Raw genomic sequence first — 20136 nt, 5'->3', positions numbered from 1 at the left:
TTCATTTGGAGTGAAAAATGCAGGGAGCTACTTCAACTTTTCAGACAGAAATCATTCTGAAACCATCACTTTCCATCCCCTCTTTAAATTCCAGTTTCAGAATATGGTCTCAGACTCCCTCCTCCCTACCTCTTCCAGGTGACTTTACTTCTCAGTCCCTGGCCCAGAACACCAGCTTTTAGGACACTGGGGTTTAACTACCCCAGTGCCAACTGAACATGGAAAATGCAGTTCGTATCCAAGAGATCTACTCGTCAGGAGCTGATTCTGCAAACTTGGGCTCTCCAAGGCAGGGACCAGCTATTACACATCATGAAAGAGCCCAGGCCAGTGGAGGCCCCATGTGCATCTGCAAGACAAGGCTTAACACAAACAAAACTTCCACTATAAACCTTGATTCAGTCCTGGAAGCGGCAGGATGCCCTCCCCCTAAGCAGACTACAGCAGATGATGTAGACACTGCAATGTGCTTAGACTTAATACCTGTTCCTAGAAAGAAACAAAATTACTAAAGTCCTAAACATTTATGTTCATTATATGTTATCACCCCCAACATCAGTAACATCAATATACAAACATTTGATAAGTTGATACTCAGAAGAGTATCTCGCCTTTTGCATATTCAGAAGACAGAAACAAAACAAAACAACTTTCCTAACAAAACCCACAACTCCCAGCTCATTCAAACCCCTTGCGACAGCTTTGACTTTGGGGATCAAGGGGTTGTTCGCAACCACCTTAACGAAAAAAACCTTCATAGTTCACAACCAACACTACTAAGCAAACCACCCCCCGGTGAAGATGCACAGCACACGTGTCCCAGGACCCGCATTAGGGTTTCCCCAGCTTGCAGCACATCTGCTCACACACAGAGATGAAAAACTGCTTCCTAAACAAACAAACAACAAAAAAAAAACCCCCAACATCTTTTTAAACCTACCCAACAAGCTCGCCCAGCACCAAAGCGCACAAACTCCATCCTTGTTCCCCCACGCTCAGCAGCTGCCCCACACACCCCCCGCCCCAAGCCGCATTTCAGCTTTCGGCCTCAGCCACCCTTTTGTAGGCTCCCGCACAACAACAAACCGACCGAGCCTTCTGGATGCGCACACACACACACACACACACACACACCCCTCCTTGTTTTGCTGAGACACACACACACGGCGCGACAAAAATATCTTTGTGTCACACTCCAGACGATGAAGAAAAACAACCTGCCTTTGCAGCGGGGAGCTCCCCCCTCTCCCCAGCCCTCGCTTTCCCTCGCCCCCAACCCCTGCTGCACCCCTCCGGGGAGCGGGGCGGCGGCGGAGTGGGGGGGGGGGGGGGGGGGGAGCTCCAGCCCCGCCGCACACAGGGACCCCCCCCCCCGCCGCAGCAGGCCTCCCCCGGCCCGGGGGCAGGAGCCCGGACAACGGGCCCTAAGCCCAGGCGGTCCCCGCCAGCCCCCCCCCCCCCGCTTTCCCCGGGCCTCACCGCGGCCCTCAGCGGGGATGGGGCCGGGAACGGCCGGGCCAGGCCCCGCGGCTGCCCCTGGTGCCTCCATCCCCGCGGCGGAGGGGAGCGGGGGGGGGTGGGGGGGTGTCGCACAATAAACACAGGCGGCTACAACAGCCCCGAAATGGGGGGCTCGCCCCCGCCGCCAGACCCCCCCCCTCCCCGGCTCGGGGGACCCGCCAGGGCTGCACCGCCTCCTCCCCCGCGCCGGGCCGAGGCGGGAGGCCGCGGGGTGCCGCAGCCGCAGGCAGCCGCTGGCTCCGGCTCCATTTTAGGGCTGCCTCGTCCCACCTTCCCTCTCCCTCCCCTTCCTCCTCCTTCCCCCCCCCCCCCCCCGGGCCCCACTCACCGCCCCAAATATCCGCGGCCGCCGCCGCCGCCGGCCCCCGATACCCACCTGTGGTGGTGGCGGGGAGCCGGGAATGCCTGGGGAGCCGGGTGCGGAGGGACGATGGGCGAGGGGCGCGGCGGATGGCGGCGGATTGCGCGGCGGCGGCGGCGGGATGCGGGGCGATACGGGCTCTCGCTGCCGCTCCCTCCTCCTCCCCCTCCTCCCCCGGCCCGGCCTGTCAATCCCGCGCGGGAGGGCGCCGCGCCGCCGCCTGCCGCCGCCCTCCGCACAGCTCCCCCTGCAGGGCCCCGCCGGCGCCGCAGGGGCGGCCCAAGATGGAGGCGGGGGGGGGGGAGAAGAGGCGGGAGGATGCTGAGGGGTGAGGGCAGGCGAAAGGGGCAGAGCCGCGGTCATGGCGGCTGCCTCCGGACCCGACCCCTCTTCTCCACCCCGCAAACCCGGAGCAGGCGCCCGGCCGGCCCCGAGGGCCGTGAGGGAGATCTTCCCTCAGAGCCATCAGGGCGGGCTGAGGTGGAGGCAGCGGGAGGAGCGGGGGGCACCCCACGGTGCTGAGGGAGACGCCGAGCTCGTCGCTGTAGGGTTCATCCCCCTTACAGCCAGCCCAGCTCGAACCACCCGCGTCGGGGACACTCCGGGAGGCTTTTCCCTCAAGTTTTTGCTTCCTCGCTGTGGGGACCCCGGTTAGGGCCACGGGTCAGTGACGGGGCCAAGGGGATTTCTGTCCGGCAGGAGCAGGGCTGGAAAATAATCACGAAGTCAGCCTGCTGCTGAGCCGGCTTCGTGGGCAGCAGGTTCAAAGGCAACCGAGAAGAGCTGCACCTTGGAAGGACTTCAGTCCAGAAATACATATTAATTTTGTTCTCTCATTAATGATGATGGAAATGAATGCAGTAGAGCAAGGCAAACTCTCCCAGCCCAAAAAACTCTACCCAGCCATAAAATACAAGTAGCCTCACGAGGCAAACACAGTCCCTGCTCGGGCCGAAAAGAGCTTCAGGTCGACATGATGCGAGCAGCGTTCCTGGCCAGAAGCTGGCCCTAAAGATACTGTTGTAGAAGTTGCAATGAAGTGAAGTTCCTCTGCCCAGGGGATCTTTTGTAGCTCGTAGATGCGGTCTCTTTGCACACAAGGGCAGACCATTCTCTCTTTCATTCTCCTTCCCTGTAACAAACTCACATGGCTGTCTATCAGGGTGACATTTTGCGATAAAAGGCCAGACTGCAGGTATGTATGCATGCATTTATTTCTTACGGACTGTCCAGCAGTTTGCAAAAATGGCACACACACGCATATATACATGTGTCTGTGTACGTGTATAATATACATGTGTCTGTGTACGTGTATAATATACATGTGGGACAAGCACCTGGGCATTTGCTGGCCTCTTGCAAGTGCACTCTAGCTTATTCATGGGTCACCAGCCATGTGCTGTCACCCTGCACGTCCTTGCCCATGAAGGGAAGGTGGCTTTAGAGAGATTTTGCAGCACGTTTTCCTGGTGCAGGCAATGCCTCAGGAGGAACGGTCCCCACCTCTCCCCAGGCTACATGAACAGCATAAGGCCTGGCACCTGGATCGCTGCTCATGAGAGATGTGTCTGATCTCAAACAGTCATCAAGAGTAATGCAGAGGGAGGAAATGCATGAACAGCTTTCTGGACCATATGGGATGTTCCTACAGTTGATCTGCGCTGCTATCGAAGTTGCCAGGCACTGAGCTACCAAGAGACACACCAGCACTGCTGAAAACCATCATCTGGTTGTCAGATCCTCTCCTTTTCTGGGTATCAAAGTATTATACTCTACTCCTGCCCCTTTGGCGTCTCGTCTCATCTTTCCTGCAGCAGGTTTTTTCTGTCTAGAGACAGCAGGCCAATGCCCTCCACTTCTCTCCTTATAGCCTCTCGCACAGAGGAGCCCACCCTCCTTCCTCACATTAGCAAACTCCCACTCACAACAACTCACGGGGCAGCTGGGGCATTAGTCTGGTGTGTTTGGTTTTTTCTTTCTCCATCGGTCAGACAAGTACACGCAAGCACACACACACACAAATACAAATAGCTCTTCTAACTTGCTCCCTGCCCATACAAACCTCACTGTCCTCCATGTGAGAAGCTACAGGTGAGCCAGATTTCCAAAGAGTGCCTCTGATTTGGGCTGCAGCTTCTCACATTCAGCCACCCTACTCTGCAGCACCATGCTGTTTCACAGCCCATGTCAGCTGAGGAGGAAGAGGAGACTGAACCATCTTGTACTATATGCTGTTGATGCACAGTAACAAGCAGCACCCAAAGGCATTAATGTTGCCCTTTGGGAGATCAGGCAATGTGGGATCCCCTCACTTTCAATGATTCATGCAGCCACCTACAACCTACACCATTTGCAGGTGATTCATGCAGGCTTGTCCAGGTCAGCGTTATGCACACCTGCTGCTGTAATAAGCAGTTCTCTGAAGGTCTCTTGTGCATCTCCAAGGCAACAATCCAAGGCCAAGGGAACAGATGTGCCAATTAAAGAAAAAATTAATGCAACCTGTTGTGGAGATCAAAAGGCCAAAGTAAACAAATGAAAGACAATTCTACATTCATTACCAGGTGTGTACACTGCAGCCCCCACAAATTCATGGCTTTTCCACCTGTGCCCAGCAGCGCACCGAGGCCAACTCTATGGAGCTTTGCAAGTCTCATGGCTCAGGACTGTGTTGGGGTTGGCCTTCTCTTGCCCTCACTGTTCAAAGCTGGGCACGATCTGAATAGTGAAAGGACATAATCTGTCCCTACCACCAAAGGGAAGAGCATGGCTCCACTACATCCTGGTCCACAGGGATGCCATTAGACCTTGGCATGAGGTGATGAATTCCTGTGCTGTTCTTCAGAAGACCTGCACCAGCTTTCACCTGCCTGTGTATAAACCAAAACAACTGGTGTAAAATGAGAGCTGGTGGGATTAGACCTGCAACAGTCTGTGGGGGAGGAGTGTCAACAGCAAGAAGAGATTCGTGCAGAGACAGATGAACAGGTTTCAGTTGGATAAAGTTCAATGCACAGCTCTACACAGGATCCATTCTGGAAGGACTGCTCACCCACTCTGATTTTTGACCTGTTCCAGAGAGCTTGGCAAATTATTCCCTGGACAAGAGTGTCAAACTCTCTTGCAGCAGGAAGAGTCCTGCTTCCTCTTCCCAGGATTAATTACAAGTGAGAGCAGAAACCCTGCTGTGTGCTTCATCCCTCCACTAATGAAGAATCCTGTCAAACAGAAAATAACCATTGAAGAAGGCTTACAGCCCTAGTATAGAATTTGCATCTACAGAAATGTCTTGTGGTCTAGGGCTTCCTAGAAAGTACAGAATTACTATTATATTCCACAGCTTCTACAAAAATTAGCTCCGAATCTATAAATCCCTGACCATGGCTGGCATCATGCAGCGTGATTTACAGTGGAGCAAACTGAAGGCTAAATGCTGCTGTGCCATTTTGGTATCACTTTGCTCAGCTGTAAATGGCAGCCTGCAGCGCAAGGCAGGGCCTTTCTGCCATTGCAGTCATTCACAAAACTCCACAATCGCTTTGGAAAAAGCAAAGCAATCCCTATCCAGAGGCCATTCAGCACACACAAAGTGCACATTTACCTTACCAGGTCAGGTCACGGTCCTTCTAGTTTTCCATCTGTCTCAGACAGCAGCCAACATCACCTGTTGCAGAAGAAACACGCGGCGGACAGTTGTGGAGTAACCTGTCCACGGGAGACTGTGGTTTCTAATCCCATGAGGTAGGAGCTGGTTTATGCCCTGAAGTGTGAAAATCCACTTCACATTCAATTCTGTCTAAATCAAGAATGCCTCGTGCCTGCACTGACTTCATTAGCTCAGATGAGAGAGCTACAAGGAAATTCAAGCCTGCAACTAAGCGAACAGGGCCTTAGGACCCAAAACCCAGTCAGCAAGAACATCAATAGAGTTGAGCTGTCATATGTGAGAGGTGGGAGAGAAGACATGAGTAGCTCTGGCAGTTCTCTGTAATCCCATGTACAATGCTGTGCTATCCAAATATACGGAAATGCTTTGAAAGCTAGACCTCAAACAGAACAAAGGGACATTGGGTCTCAAATATAAAAGGTTTTTTTTTTTCCCCTCACTCGTGGTTTAACCCCAGCCAGCAACTAAGCACCACACAGCCGCTCACCCATTTCCCCCCACCCAGTGGGATGGGGGAGAGAATCAGAAGGAACAAGGTAAAACTTGTCGGTTGAGATAAGAACAGTTTAATAGAACAGAAAGGAAGAAACTAATAATGATAATAATAACAATAACAAAATGACAATAGTAATAAAAGGATTGGAATATACAAAACAAGTGATGCACAATGCAATTGCTCACCACTCACCGACTGATGCCCAGTTAGTTCCCAAGCAGCGATCCCTCCCAGGCCAACTCCCCCCAGTTTATACACTGGCCATGACGTCACATGGTATGGAATGCTCCTTCGGCCAGTTTGGGTCAGCTGTCCTGGTTGCATCCCCTCCCAAGTCCTTGTGCCCCTCCAGCCTTCTTGCTGGCTGGGCATGAGAAGCTGAAAAATCCTTGACTTATTATAAACCCTACTTAGTAACAACTGAAAACATCAGTGTGTTATCAACATTCTTCTCATACTGAATCCAAAACATAGCACTATATCAGCTACTAGGAAGACAATTAACTCTATCCCAGCCAAAACCAGGACACCCTTTTATTTAAGGCCTCATATCAATGGAGATGTTTTCATAAACTTGTTAAGAAGAATAAAGAGGTGTTCTGATAACACAGGAAGCTGAAGCCTTGCACCTCTCTAAGCTGAAATAGAGCATGAAATACTGGGAATGGGAAAAGAGTATAAAAACCCAGGAATTTTGGCCTTTACTCCAAACTGGGTTAAATGCGATCAGGGAAAGCAAAGACTGCAACACTACGTTCACTCTTAACTCGCACTAACTCATGGCATGGTCCCTTCCGTGCATCTGCTTTAAGTATCTTGCATCTTGCAATGCACTTATGATAGCTCTGCTTTCAGAGTCAGTTTGTAGAGTCTTAGTTTTTTTCCCAGGATTTGTTGAATAGCTGAGCAATTCACAGGGTATCAAATCCATCTCTGGCCTTCAGATTGCTGAACCATTATATGTACAAAGATTTACTTTACAGGTAGGTGTGAAAAAACATGCTTTAGTTAAGATGGACCCATTCTCACTCTCCGCCAAATCTCACCATCGAGGCAGGACAAAGCCACCAACTCCAGTTCCTTCCTACTGCAGGGGAGACTGGGTGCCCCCTGCTGTGGCCTTATCTGCTATTCCCCCCTGCCCCCCAATTTCCCAGATGAGAGCAGATTCAAGCAGTTAGTTATTGCTCCTCATAGCTGCTGCATCAGGTAGAGGCTGTTCTTTTTCTTTATTCCTTTGCAGCCCTTGGGAGTTGCAGGCTCTGTATAAAAACAAGATGCCATTGAAGCATTTCTGTTTGCCAGACTATTGTTTGTCCTTTTAAAGTCTGCAGTCCCACGCCATTCTTCGTGAGCGAATGCTGGCTGCCTGAAGGACAAACCAAAATGACTATTTAAGGCTCTATAAAAGGAAATCATTTAAAACAGAGTTGATTAAAAGGAAGAAACTATTCTTCCAATGAGAAGTGAATTGCTTTCAGCTGGCTTTAGCACTGAGCTTTGCTTGCAATGAGAACCAAATACTGGTTGCCTGATACTGCAAGTGTTTTGGAGGCACTTCATCAGGCATGACTTCAGTTTTTCCTTGTGTATAACTGCAAAATGAGACTACTGCTTCTGCTCATCCTGGCTTGGTGATTTTCCCTCTGGCTGTGCTGTTCAGAAGCTAACAAGGCTGTTCTTTGGGCAGCTTTTAAAGCCCAAACTCTTTCTTACTACATCCACTTAGAAGTCCTCGCACAGCCTTGGTTGCCTAAATAGCAAGAGGTTCAAGAAAAACTCAAGCAGCACAATGCATCTTTCTCACAAAGTGACAGTTTGTGTTCTTCAAAAGGCTCCAAAGATTGTTGGTGACGTGCTGAGTTTTCAGCACACTCAGAAAAGAGGAGAAAACAGGAAGATGGAGATGCAAGTACTAAAGTTTTGCCAGACGAAGACCTGTTTTTTTCAATGCAACACCTCTCCTAGAACACACAGAAAAACACTGCTAGGAGCATCTGCTTTTGTAGTCAGCACCTTTGTTTGCTCTGTCAAAGCCCCCTTTTTCAAAGAGGTTAGAAAAAAACATCAAGACAAATAAGAGAATCCAGTTATTTGGCATAAGGACCTGGAAGGCGTATCTCAAAACACAAGGAATATTTCTAAGAAAGGCAACGCATGCCTGTGTTAGATTAACCTGCCTGACTCATGACAATTCATAGGCAGATCACTGGATTACACAAATATGTATCAATCTTATTTCACTCCAGATCTGAAGATCAGCAATTATCCCAAACAACGCTAGAGACAAACCTCTGCAGAGGTGATCCAGATATTTTAGCAACAAACCCCACTCTCTTTTGAAAATGCCATTTCATTCATTCTAGTACGTCCAGTCATGAAAACCACAGTCTGCTTTGGGGACAAACTCAGCCAGATATTTGAGGCTGGAGTTAGCCACAAGACCTGCACTGACAAAGAGGGGGAAACCTCCCCAAAATGGAAAACAAGGATAGGCAAATCCATACTTTCCCCAAATTTTTTGAAGGAGTTTTAAGGTACTTTAAAATAATTGATTTTGCAATGCCTAATATTCAGTCCAGATTTAAACTAACACATAATTTTGTTTCCTACCTTGAAACCCTTGTAATGACCACAGATGTGGCAGGAATGTAAGTTCATGGACACATTCGGGTTCATGGTTCCAACCTTCAATCACAGCCATCTGATTCCTCCGCTCCATGTGTTGCGAGGCAGCTGTTGTTTCACAGTTCAAAAATATCTCGCTTCACCCCGCCAAAGGAACCATCAGCTGCTTCCGAACGCGATGAAGCTGATGAGAATAAGTTATTTTGGTGGAACTGCAACCCCTGCTGTAAGCAAGCAGGCTCTCGCTGTCCCTGAGAAGCGTGGCTTTGATCTGTGATGGGATGATCACAGCCCAGCCAGCGTGCGAATCCCGCACACGTGCAGAGTCAGAAATGGTAACTGGCAATTAGCAGGGGCTGCAGGATTCGCTTCGAGAGTCCTCAGGCAAAGGCCATTGTTTGGAACATCTCCAGAGTTGCAACATTCCCCTTTTCTTGGAGAATTTATGAAATAATGCTATACTTCAGTGAGCGGTTTTTCTCATGACTGGATTTGTGCCTTCTGTCTCATGAGATCACACAAAGTCCCTTTTGAGTGCAGTCTCTTCTTTAATTATTAACACAATTCCTAAATATTTCAGTGGGCGCTAACTATCTCTGCTCAAGAAAACACAGCCTCAGCCCCCAAAAATCCAGCCCTGCCGGGGAGTCAATCCTCCGGGAACAGCTGCAAGGCACGGGGTGTAACTTCCCACGGGGCTTTCACTTGGCGTGGGGGCACAACGCACCGCTCCCCACGGGAATAACAGGGGCATAGGGTGTAACACGGTCCGCGGCATTGCTCTCCGAGGGGCAGCAGCCCCGCCGCTCCCGGGGGCTGCTCCGGGCCGCCCCCCCCCCGGGCCCGGGATCCCGAGCGGCGGCGGGGACATCATCCCGCGTCCCCACTAGAGGGAGCGACAAATCCAGCCTGGGAGCCGGCTCCGGCCCCAGTCTCCCCAGTGCCCGGGGAGCTCCCAGGGGCTGCATCCCGCGGGCAGGGGTCTGGAAGCAGCCAGCCTCATCCCCTGCATCTCTCCCCGGGAGTAAAAGGCTTGTGCTGGGGGGGGAACAGCTCAGCTTACCTGCTGTGTGGTGGTCCCACACATAGTGCCGGTACTCGGAGAGGAGGCCAAGGTGTCGAGTAGATGCTCCGCCACGTGAGAGTGGGTTTTTGCCTGGTACAGTGGGCTAAAACCCTTTACCTGCTGCAGGGCAAAGACGTGGGAGGACAGGGGGGAGAGGAGGGGATGGGAAATGGGGGCAAGAAAGCTGGAGGGGATGGGAAAAGAGGGGGAGAGCCCTGGCAGGGAAATAGGGAAGGAGAAGGAGATAAAAGAGCAAGAGAGAGAGAGAAGGGAATGGGCCACACTGATGAAATAAATCCATGTTGCAGAGAAGTTCCCTTTTCCATCCATGTGGCCCCATAACAGGGCACAGCAGGATGGAGACAGACACATAAAAGATGGGGAGCCCGAGTGCCCTGTCTCGAGCAGAGCCAAGGTGCTGGGGCAGCCCAGAGTACAGGTGGGGAAGTCAGTGCTGTCCCCTTCCAGAGCTCTGGTCCCCAACAAGAGCAGGGACAAGTCTGCACGCTGGGCTCAGTGGGAGAGCAAGAGAGAAGGGCCAAGGATGGAGGAGACGAAGGAGAATAAACCATGGATGGAGCTGTCAGGGCTCTGGGAGCTTCCCCAGGGCTCAGCAAAGAGCTCCAGCTCTACCTGTGAGCTGCATGGCTGGAGAGGACACAGCCTTCTTGGGGGGAGGTGGGAAGGTCGGAGGAGTTTGGGGTACTGCTCCTAGTGCCAGGAGATTTACAATGGTGAGAGCGAAGCCTCAACCTCCCTGTCAGGGTGTTGCAGAGTGGGTTCCCAGTAGGGACAGCTGCAGCATGTGGGGATCTGTGAGCAGAGAAGGAAGAATTGGGGCAGAAGGGAAAGAAGAGAGAAAGGGAAAGGAATCAGTGCTCCAGCTGTAGCCAGGACTGACCCAGAAGGCAGCTCCCACTTTGTTATTTAAAACCTGCCCAGGGAGTGCTAACGAACCTGGCTAATGAGCACCAGCCCTGGTAAACGCACCCTCACACCAATTCACCTTGCAGCTTTGCTGAGCCACCTGGGGCCGGGGTTGTTTGTATAATGTGGCAAGGATGTGGGTGTGCTACAGCCCGTCCCCAGACAGGAGGAGACCTGGGCAGCTCTGGTCCATGTGCCCCAGGGCTGGCAGCAACCCCAAGTGCTCAGGGACCCCCAGAAAGCTGCCTGCAGCTTGTGTGCTCTCCCTGGAATAGCCCAAACCCACATTGCATCATCGCTGCAGTTTTGCTGAATGTGCTATTCTTTCTCCCTAGGTCCCACGTGTACCTGGAGGGTCTCCAAGGGACCTGTGGCTCCTCTGCTTCGCTCTCGCAATCCTGGGAAGAGGATCGTGGGCGAAGGCAAAGGCTGTGACCAAAGAAGGGGTTCAGCAGTGACAGACGGAAACCTAGTGGCTGGCAGACCCCATCCTGTCCAAAAGGATGGGGGGCCAAGTGCCACCAGGGTCTGCAGCAGCCTGGGGACACCCAGCGTGTCCCAGCCTGGGGAAGGGACGGGCGGCAGTACTGATGCTATGGTCCAGGAAGCCCAACTCAGCTGCCCTGCAGCCTGGACCAGGGCTGATTTTAGGTACAAGAAAACAGAGGACCTGGGACAAGGGTGCGATGAACTAATTTCAGCAGCACCAGGAGCCTCTCCTGTGCTGGTGGGAGGTGCAGGGGCTTCAGGGTCCGTCCAGGCCCCTCCACAAGCCTCACGCTACTTCTGCCCAGCCCTGTAGGTGGGGATGGGGTGCAGGGGCCGGAGGGAAGGAGCCCCTGACCTTGCCCCGGGTGTGCATCTCGCCTCGGCGTGGACAAGAGACAGGCGATGCCAGGGCTGGCAGGCGCTGCGGTGGGAGCACAGCCAGGGGGTTATTAATAACCTGCTGAGTCAGGGGGGTCTCTTGGGTTTCAGGATCACAAGACACAGACGCCGAGCGGCTCAGATGGATCCCCCCATTCCTACATTTTACATTGACAGGGACAACTGTGAAGCTGGGTGGGGGCTGCAGCCAGAGCTGGGCTCCTTGAGGCCTCACAGGGCAGCCCGGCCCCATCCTGACAGTCACTGCACCCAGCGGGGATGCAGGTTGAGGACTGGAGCTGCAACGTCCCCAAAATACGAGAGCTGCCCTAAAGGATTTAAGCAAGGAGGGCTGAGGCAGAGACACCCAGCACTGATCAGCTCTGCCAGGATGTAGCAGCTATACCAGCCCCGTTCCCCATCAGCATAATCAAATCACATCATGGGGATAAAAATGAGTACCATAGGCTTTGCTGTCAGTCCTGTTTCCCTGCAGGGTCCTCTCCGCAATCCCCAAAAAGGCTGTGACTGGGGCTGGTGTCCTGCTGCTACCCAAAGGGATGGAGCCAGGGACTTTGTAAGATGCAAAGAGAATTTGGAGGATCTTGCAAACATGCACATTGCAGGTTCTAATTGAAAGAGTTTTGCAAGGGATGAAAAGCCTCAGGGGATGGGTCAGCTGTAGCTAGCACGGGACTGGATCAGACCTCCCAGAAAGTGCTTTGTCCCATCCTGGCTGCCACAGGGTCACCTGCGTTTCTTTTGAAGCACTTGGCATTGTCACACAGACAGGCTGAGGTCTGCTCTGGGATGGCGATTCCTTATGCATCGCTATGGAAAAGTAGTCGGTGATGTGGAACAGATTAACTTTCAGATGCAGCAGCCCGTGGTAGCAGTGTGCATTGCCAACGTACAGTTTCTCTAGCAACTACCGTGCAAGAGCAGCTGGAGCGGCAAGAGCCATCCCCAAGTCTGAGCCCAGCCCTCAGTGGTGCTGTCAGGGCAGGGGAGGTGCAGGGACCCCTCGAACGCACGCGAGCACCCATTGCTCACTGCTCTGTACGCTGGGATCCGGACACTCACACCTAGAGCTTTTTAGGGCCACACAACCCACTGGCGTGGGGTTGCTTCCCTGCGGTTTTGCCTGGCCCCGCTCCCCTTTCCCCCATCCTACCCCCTGGGTGCTCTGGGACACAGTTGCCTATTGGGAGGGAGAGCACCACTGCTTTTGCTGGCAGCGTGCTCCAGGCTGGCACCCAGCACCACCACCTATTTTTTTACCCAGGACAGGACCAAAATAAGTCTGTCTCACCCCTCCTCAGCAGCTGTTACGGACATCACGCTGGCCACGCAGGTTTTCCCTGGCCTCTCTGCTGTCACAGCGCTCAAACCCCGGCGTCTGCAATTGCTATTGCTGTAGCTGCCATTTGCAGTGGCTCGACTTCTGTGTCCCCGCAGAGGTCTCATTTCGTTGTATCAGGCCGTCTGAGCGGTTGAGCCCCGTTCATTTCAATTAGCCCGATAGCTCTCAAATCCTATTTACCTTTATGGATGTGTTAGCATCTTACTGCTTCCCACACCAAGTCCAGATTAAAGGGTGAGCAAGAAATAGGTGCCATGCGATATCACATGCTGACCGTTAACCCTCGCTGCACCCCTTGCAAGGCCAACCCACAGCACTATATTTCCCGCAATGAGTAAACGGAGACACAGATAAAGCCGTATCGGAGGGACACGGTGAACCTCACAGAGCTGGGAGCAGCCTGCAGCATTAACCCGCAGATTAGCGAGAAACCCAGTCTATGCCTTTTGGTTTTAAACAAACACTTTATGTTTTAGGTGATGCATCTTTTGGCAGATAAAAGACAGAAAAGCCTGGAAAGGCTGTAGTCCTGCAAGTCTCCTTTTTGAGTAGGTGCTCCCTCTCAGCAGGACCTGTCCTTAGGTCCATGTACCTCACTTGGATTTTAACAATCATTTACCATCGCAACACATTCCAGCACTTAAATAAGCTCCTTGAGAGGGAGAGATAAGGTATCAGCTTTCCGGTTCATCTTGCCAGTCTGTCTGCAGCAGATAAGCATGTTGGGCAGCAGGAAAAAGGTTATCTGGAAAGGAAGCTGAGCAACAGTTGCTGTTATTGCAGGAGGCTTTGAAAAAAAGTAACCCCACCAGGAATCCCACAACCCATACAAGCCCTTCCCGGCGGGATGTGATTGATGGTTGGAGTCCAGCTGTGCCTTCCTCCCAGGGTAGGAGGCATCTTCCCGTATGGCGGAGGGGAGAGCTGTCGAAACGGTTGTGCTCTCCCAGGGAAGGTCACGATCGGAGGCAGGTGCCCAAAAACCTGTTGCTTTCCCTCTCTCGCTCATCTCTCCTGCCTGGACCCTGTTCCAAGGAGCTGCAAAAGGAGGGGTTTGGTTTAGTGTCCCTGCTGCCCCTTCAGCGCATTTTGAATGTTTCTGGGCTGAGGAGGGAACCTCTCCGCCAAAAACTGGGGCCCTGCTGTTCTGGGTTGTGCGTGGGGTCCCTGGAAACCAGCGCTGGTCTCCCACTGACCACTGAGGAGCAAGCGTGGGAAGGAGTTTCTGACAATCCCCAGCCTTTCTTAACTCAAGTATCACCTTGCTGTTTGGGATGGGAGAGGGGAAACAAGCCATGTTGGGGGGGTTTCATTTACAACCTAGTGAAAAATATGCCTTTCGTTTGGACGACTGCTTGTTACTTTATCTTCTGGTCTATGGTTTGTTTGTGTGTTTACAGGTGCAGAAATGATGTATGTCATCTAAAAAAAAAAAAAAAAAAAGCAGCCATTTCCAGTCAAAATCGCAGGACCCCTTTCTGCCTTCTTGTGATCACCCAGGGACAAAAGACCCCACATCATAGCAACGCTGGCTCAGGAAATGTCCTGAATTGGGGACTGCAGAACAATAACTGGAGCAAATCCTGCCAGGAAGCACTCTGAATCCGCTCAGCCACCTTCTCTCCCTTCTGGAGCTTCCAGATCCCTCCTGCCTCCCCTCCCAAGTCATCCTCACCGCATCCCTCCACATGCTCCTCTATTCTGCTGATTCCCATTAATCTGTGTTTTATATAACCCCTGGCTTGCACCAGACACATAGGCTATGCATTACCATGCTATTAATACACAACTTTAGGTTTAAAGCAAATAAAACCCCCCTCACAGCCAGGGGAAGCAAACCATGACAAACCAGCACTGGCAGCTCCAAGGTGCAAATCCCAGCAGGGAGAGGGCATCAGCGCTGGGTGCATCACAGCTCCTCGCAGTGGGCCTGCACCCAGATGTCAGAGGCTGAGTCCTTAATCACGATCACATCAAGTGTGTTTAACTATTGCACAGCTCCTTGGCTGGAAGCAAACATCACCGAATGCCTGGAGCACTTCAGGCTCTGGGCAAGTGTTTCGCAAACATCCATCATTGTAGCTCTCAGCTTCTCTTCCCACTGCTCTTATTTTAATTAATCTCTGCAGGTCTGACTTTCCAGCACCAATGGTCTTGCACAAGGGTTCTGGTCCTGGGAGAAGCGAGAAAGTCAGAGAGGGTCCCATGGGCGAGGGTGTATCGGAGGGATGGGGACTCTGCAAGGACAGGGCCCTTTCTGGGGAGAGGAAACCAGCTCCACCTGTTAGAAATTTGTCAGAAATACTTAAACTGGGAGAGATCCCTATGCAATCCCCAGGTGCCCAGACTCATCCCCATTCTCTGGAGAGGCTCAGAGTAACCACACTGTAAAGGGAAGAGCATCGGCATATCCAATGGCCCTGCGCCTGCGACACCGGGGCCAGCAGCATTTGCCACAGGGCTTCCCGGCTAACGAGACGTGACCCCACTCGACGAACGCCCTGGAGTCGCCTGGGCGCTTGAGCCAATTTGTTCCAACACCACAATTAGCGGTTCATCATGGCAAAGCTGTGAACAAAGCGGATATAATACTGTCCAGCCGGAGAGGCCTCACCTGCTAAGAACCAGGGATTTTCCAGGGGAAACCCTGCCTTGGGGGAGCTGGGGAAACTGCTGGTCCCCCCCCAGGCCATTCAGCATCTCCCCACTGCAGGACGGTTTGGGTGCTGCTTGGGCTGCGAGAGGTTAACGGTTTTCAAGCGACTCCTGCGATTAACTTTCCTAAATCTCCAATTCTTCTCTGCCTTCTATTTTTATAAAAAGAAAAGGGGGGAGAGGGGGAGGTGGTATTTACAAGGGATTTCATTCAAATAATGAAATAAATGTGATCAGCCGAGGGACCCTTAATCCTCTTTGACTCTTGCGTCCTGGGGAACGAACGCAGAGATCTTTGAGTCCCAGCAAGGCAGGGAACGAAGCAACCCCATCCCTGCCCACCTGGGGGGCAGAGCCCACGGCACCCCCTTAAATCAAGCATTGTATTCAAACATAGGCACATCAGCCAGGGACTCTTGGGTCAACACCAGAGAAAAACACCTCTTCGGTCACCTGCTCCCACCCTGCAGCCAACGTGTCCATGCCCCTGCCTGCAGCCCACCATGCCGAGGCAGGAACTGGTCACATCTCTATTTCAGATGATCAACCACATGCAAAAGGCATCGGCTGTGTTCACGCATCTTCCATGTGCAGCATCATCTGCTCTGACAGCACCCTCTGCAGTACACGCGTGCGAAAGGGAGGAACCATCCCATTTCTCTAGGCTTTGCCCAATATATTAAACTTTTAGCCTGGAAACTACATGGTTAATTATCACTTTAATACAAAAACTTAACTGAAAATCACGCAGATGATTCTCCCTAACTGGGAGAAACCTTTGAGCCCTGGAAGGGAGTTTGTGGCTGCCGGGGCCGTCCCGCGTGGCTTGGTGCTGCATGAGTGGTGTCGGGGCTGTGCTGGGATCTGGGGCTGCTGCACCGAGCTGCTGGGAGCCAGTTAAACCCATGGGTCCTCTCACCCCCATCAGAAATACCCTGAGTGAATAAAAGGAGTGCATTTGCCCAAGAAAACCCAGCACAGGGTGAACTAGAGCCACACCTGTGCTACCGCAGGGAGACCTTGTGTAACAGCCTTCCTAATTCCCCCTGAGTCCTCAAATCTGTTAACCTGCTCTCTGGGTGCCAGCCAGTGCCCACGCTTCCCTCCCCATCGCCTGCTTCATCCCAGGGGGAAACGGAGCCCGAGTCACCCCTTCTTGGGGAACAGGAGAGAGGACCCCCTTGACAGCCCCACAGCAAGGAGGGCAGCACAGCCCTGATGTGGGAAGGGATTTGTCCCACCTTCATTTCAGCACAGCCCCAGCCACAAACGTACAAAACAGCTTGTTGGAATAAAACACCAGCTTAGGTTGGGGAGGGGGGAACTAAACACTCCAGCTGTGATTCCCACATATGCCCAAAGATATAATCCAGATTTGCTACTTGCCCTGGCACCCTTTTTTTTTAAAAATAAATTAAAATCTCTTTTTGCTGCTAAGCATAATCAGCATTAGGGGAAGGCGAGGAGGGGCCTTTCACTGTACGCAGCAGAATCACAAATGAAATCACCGCCACCGCAGCCTGGGACTCTCCTGGCTGCATGGACACACGCAGTGCTGATGGCAGCAGCCCCCGAACCCATGCGCTGCACTTGCCTTCTCTGGGGCATCTTCTTAATTCATCTGTTAGATGAACTGAAAGGCAGAAGGTGCCCCAGTCAGGGGGACGGAGAAGTGTCCTGGCTTGGGAAGGACCACTCCTCCTCGAGCCTCGTGCTGAGCCTTGCATGCCTCAATTTGGGGGTCTGAAGGTTCGGGGAAAACACTCACATTCCTGGGCCATCCTGAAGGAGCGCAAACCATTTGGCCTTTTGCCTCCCCGCAGCCACATGGCCGTGGTGGGCACGTGCACAGAGCAGCCCTGCTGTCCTGCTCCGGCTCACCCGGGACAGCTGGCACCAAACCTCTGTGTGAGCATCAGCACGAGCTCCAGGGGAGCGGAGAATGAGGCACAAAAATTATTGGCCCCAGCCGCTGGCTTACAAATAACACGCATATGCAAGACCCACTGGTGTTTCTTACAGCCACTGCTAAATGTGAGGCCAGCGGAGAGTGCAACCGGGCGATGCCTCCAGCACGTTACACAGGAGCCCACGGTCCAGCAGCGCTGCCAGGGCTGAGACCCAGCCCCATCCCTCTAACACCCTCCGAAGGGGCAAAAACCCCTCCTCTGGCTGCAGGGCTGCAGGGACACGCACACTGCATCTACACTCCTCCTTGCAAGCAGCAACTGAGGGCTGGAAGGCAGATGGCACCTGCACAGATCTAAAGCCCGGGGAGATCGTCCTCATGCTGCTGTGCCCTCCTTGCCTCTGAGCCAGAACACTCAGGATCTGGTCCTAGATGTCTGTGAGTGCAGCACATCCTTCCCCTGAAAGCTGGGGACGGTCCCCGCAGATTGTACGTTGTCGGTGGAAGAGCCGGGTTGTCCCGTCACCGCTCCCCACGTGCCCCCCACCCACGCGGCTGCGTCCCTGGGGGGGCGGCTGGGCTGGGGGTCTCCTGCCTCCCCCTTGGGAGGCAATAGGTAACCCAGCCCCAGTCCGTCCTGCTCGTTGGGTGACAAGGATGGGTAGGTACCCGCCATCCCTCGCTGTTGCTATAGAGACAGAAGCTGCTTTTCCCGCAGCGATGCTGGTTGTTTCTGAGCGGTACCTTCGGCACGGCAGGCGGCCGGGAGAGAGGGCCGAGGGATGCCATGCCGCTTGCCTTGCCGGGAGGGCCAGGTACGGCCGAGGCGATGCTCTGCTGGGCCTCTCCTGGTGCATCTGTGCCCAGATCCGCACTCACCTTGTGGGGGCTCTCCCCAAAACCTCCTTGCAGCGAGCGAGCGAGTGCTGGGGCTCCCCTGCTCTGGGCACTGACCCACTGGGGGAGCGGAGGGGTGCAGGCTTTGGGGGTGCCCAGGTGGAAGGTCCCAGGACAAACCCTGTTTGGGAGTGAGCCCTGTCCTGCAAGCCCCAGCTCACCCCGGTGAGTCGCCCCAACTCACCTCTCCCTGCTCTCCTGCCGTGCAACTACACGCTGGGTTGAGACCGGCTCAGCTGACGTTACCCACCGCAGCAGTTTCTCCAGGCCACACTCTCCTGATTACAACAGCAAAGACGAAGAGTAACTCCTCCAAAGCCATCCTGGATATACCAGCAGAAAACAACACAAGTGCAAGGAGACCTAGACCCAGCAACACGGCTGTAGATGCATCCAGCCTATTTGCAAAGGTTCAATAAAACCTAGAGCTACAAAGTGAGAGCTTCCCACAAAGCAATCAGGGCAAAGTCTTCCCCTGCTCCCTGCTTCTTCAGGGACACATCTCCAGCTACACATAAGTGCATACACATGCCATCAGAGCTGCAGAAACCTGCCTCCATCCTTCCTAGGGGTGAGGATAAACTCTGCCAAGCGTAGTAATGCCTGAAGGAAAGAGAAAGCACCATAGCTTGCTTCTTCACATAAGTCTTTGCCGGAGAAGGACACTGGCAAAGAAAAACCCTGATGGAGGCCAGGCGCAGTAGCACATCTCTGCTCCCACCCGCAGAACAAGCAGCAGCAGGGGAGCGGGGCAGCACCGATCACCCCCCTGCTGCTCCGCCTGATGCTGCACCAACCCGCCAGCCTGTGGGGATAACCGGCAAGACCCAGAGCTCTCCCCTTTCCTGAACATACTCAGTGACAGCCCTTCCCAAGGGACCCTCGCACAGCCCACCCCCGGGGAGCTCTGTGGGAGGCTCGTCTTTAAAGGACACGGTAGCCCTCCTTACCACGCTTCTGCTTCAGCCTCGGAGCCGGCAGCACTGGCTGGAGACGCGTGCCAGGGATAGATTTTTCTGTTTAGCTTCTTTTCATATTAATTATCAAAGAGCAACAAATGTTAGCAGCTTGCAGCAGTCATCATCTGAATGTCTTCTCCTTCTCACTAGCAGCCCCTGTAGGAAGAGGCTCTCCAACATGCAGGGATAGAGGAGAGCACAAGACCCAGCTGGCTGCTCCCTGGCCTTGCAAGCCAGGTGCATTTTGCTCACTTGGGATAGACAGGAGGGCAGGGATGATGGGATCCCTTCATTCTGCAGGACGCATCCAACCAAGGAAGATGCTGAGTCTGGTAGTGTCCATCACCTGCCAAATATCAAATTCTCTTCTAAAGACAGAGAAACCACAGAGAACTGGAAAGTTTTGTGCAAAAGATTGGATTTTCTTAGTCGTGAGGGGTGATCTGTTTCAGAGACACCATGTTGAGCATGGCCATCACCTGGGTAAAGATCAGGCAGGTTTCAAGGTGGCCTCTCGGCAATAATGAAAAGCAACAGCACCATGTCTGAACATCACACTCTATACTCAGTGATCTCAGATCAGTTCACAGCCATCAATTATCTCAGCCTTGCAATCAAGGAACGTCAGGAGTGCTCTCCTCACTTCACATGGAGGGAGACACAGAAACAGTCAGTATTTCCCTCTGGAATGAGGTTACAACCAAGCGAGCAGAGGCGGAGGTACGGGCAGTCCTGCCTCCCTGCCCTCGAGCTCACTGACGTTGCTGGGTGTACCAGAAAACAGTCAATGCTGTACAAGACTTACCTGTGAAATTCCCAT

At 53.0% G+C, this 20136-nt stretch overlaps 1 protein-coding gene across 11 annotated transcripts in view; it reads right to left on the bottom strand.

The window, feature by feature from the left end:
• Window positions 1-13193, bottom strand: part of PRRC2B (proline rich coiled-coil 2B) — a 64040-nt gene extending 50847 nt beyond the window's left edge. For 5 of the 11 annotated variants that reach the window (XM_029999601.2, XM_029999608.2, XM_029999607.2 and 2 more), the window contains exon 1: window positions 1898-2062. The gene's annotated coding sequence lies outside the window, so the exon portion shown is untranslated. Of the gene's footprint in view, window positions 1-1849; window positions 2064-8658; window positions 8858-9736; window positions 9955-13076 lie in introns of those variants that run through there. The other 6 variants (XR_003921278.1, XR_003921279.1, XM_029999610.1 and 3 more) reach the window with 3 other exon arrangements.
• Between the last annotated feature and the right edge of the window lie 6943 nt (window positions 13194-20136).

Source organism: Aquila chrysaetos, chromosome 24, assembly GCF_900496995.4.
Source record: "Aquila chrysaetos chrysaetos chromosome 24, bAquChr1.4, whole genome shotgun sequence".
Lineage (NCBI taxonomy): Eukaryota > Metazoa > Chordata > Aves > Accipitriformes > Accipitridae > Aquila > Aquila chrysaetos.
Note: the sequence above shows the minus strand (reverse complement) of the source record. Positions and strands in the feature narration are given on the sequence as shown.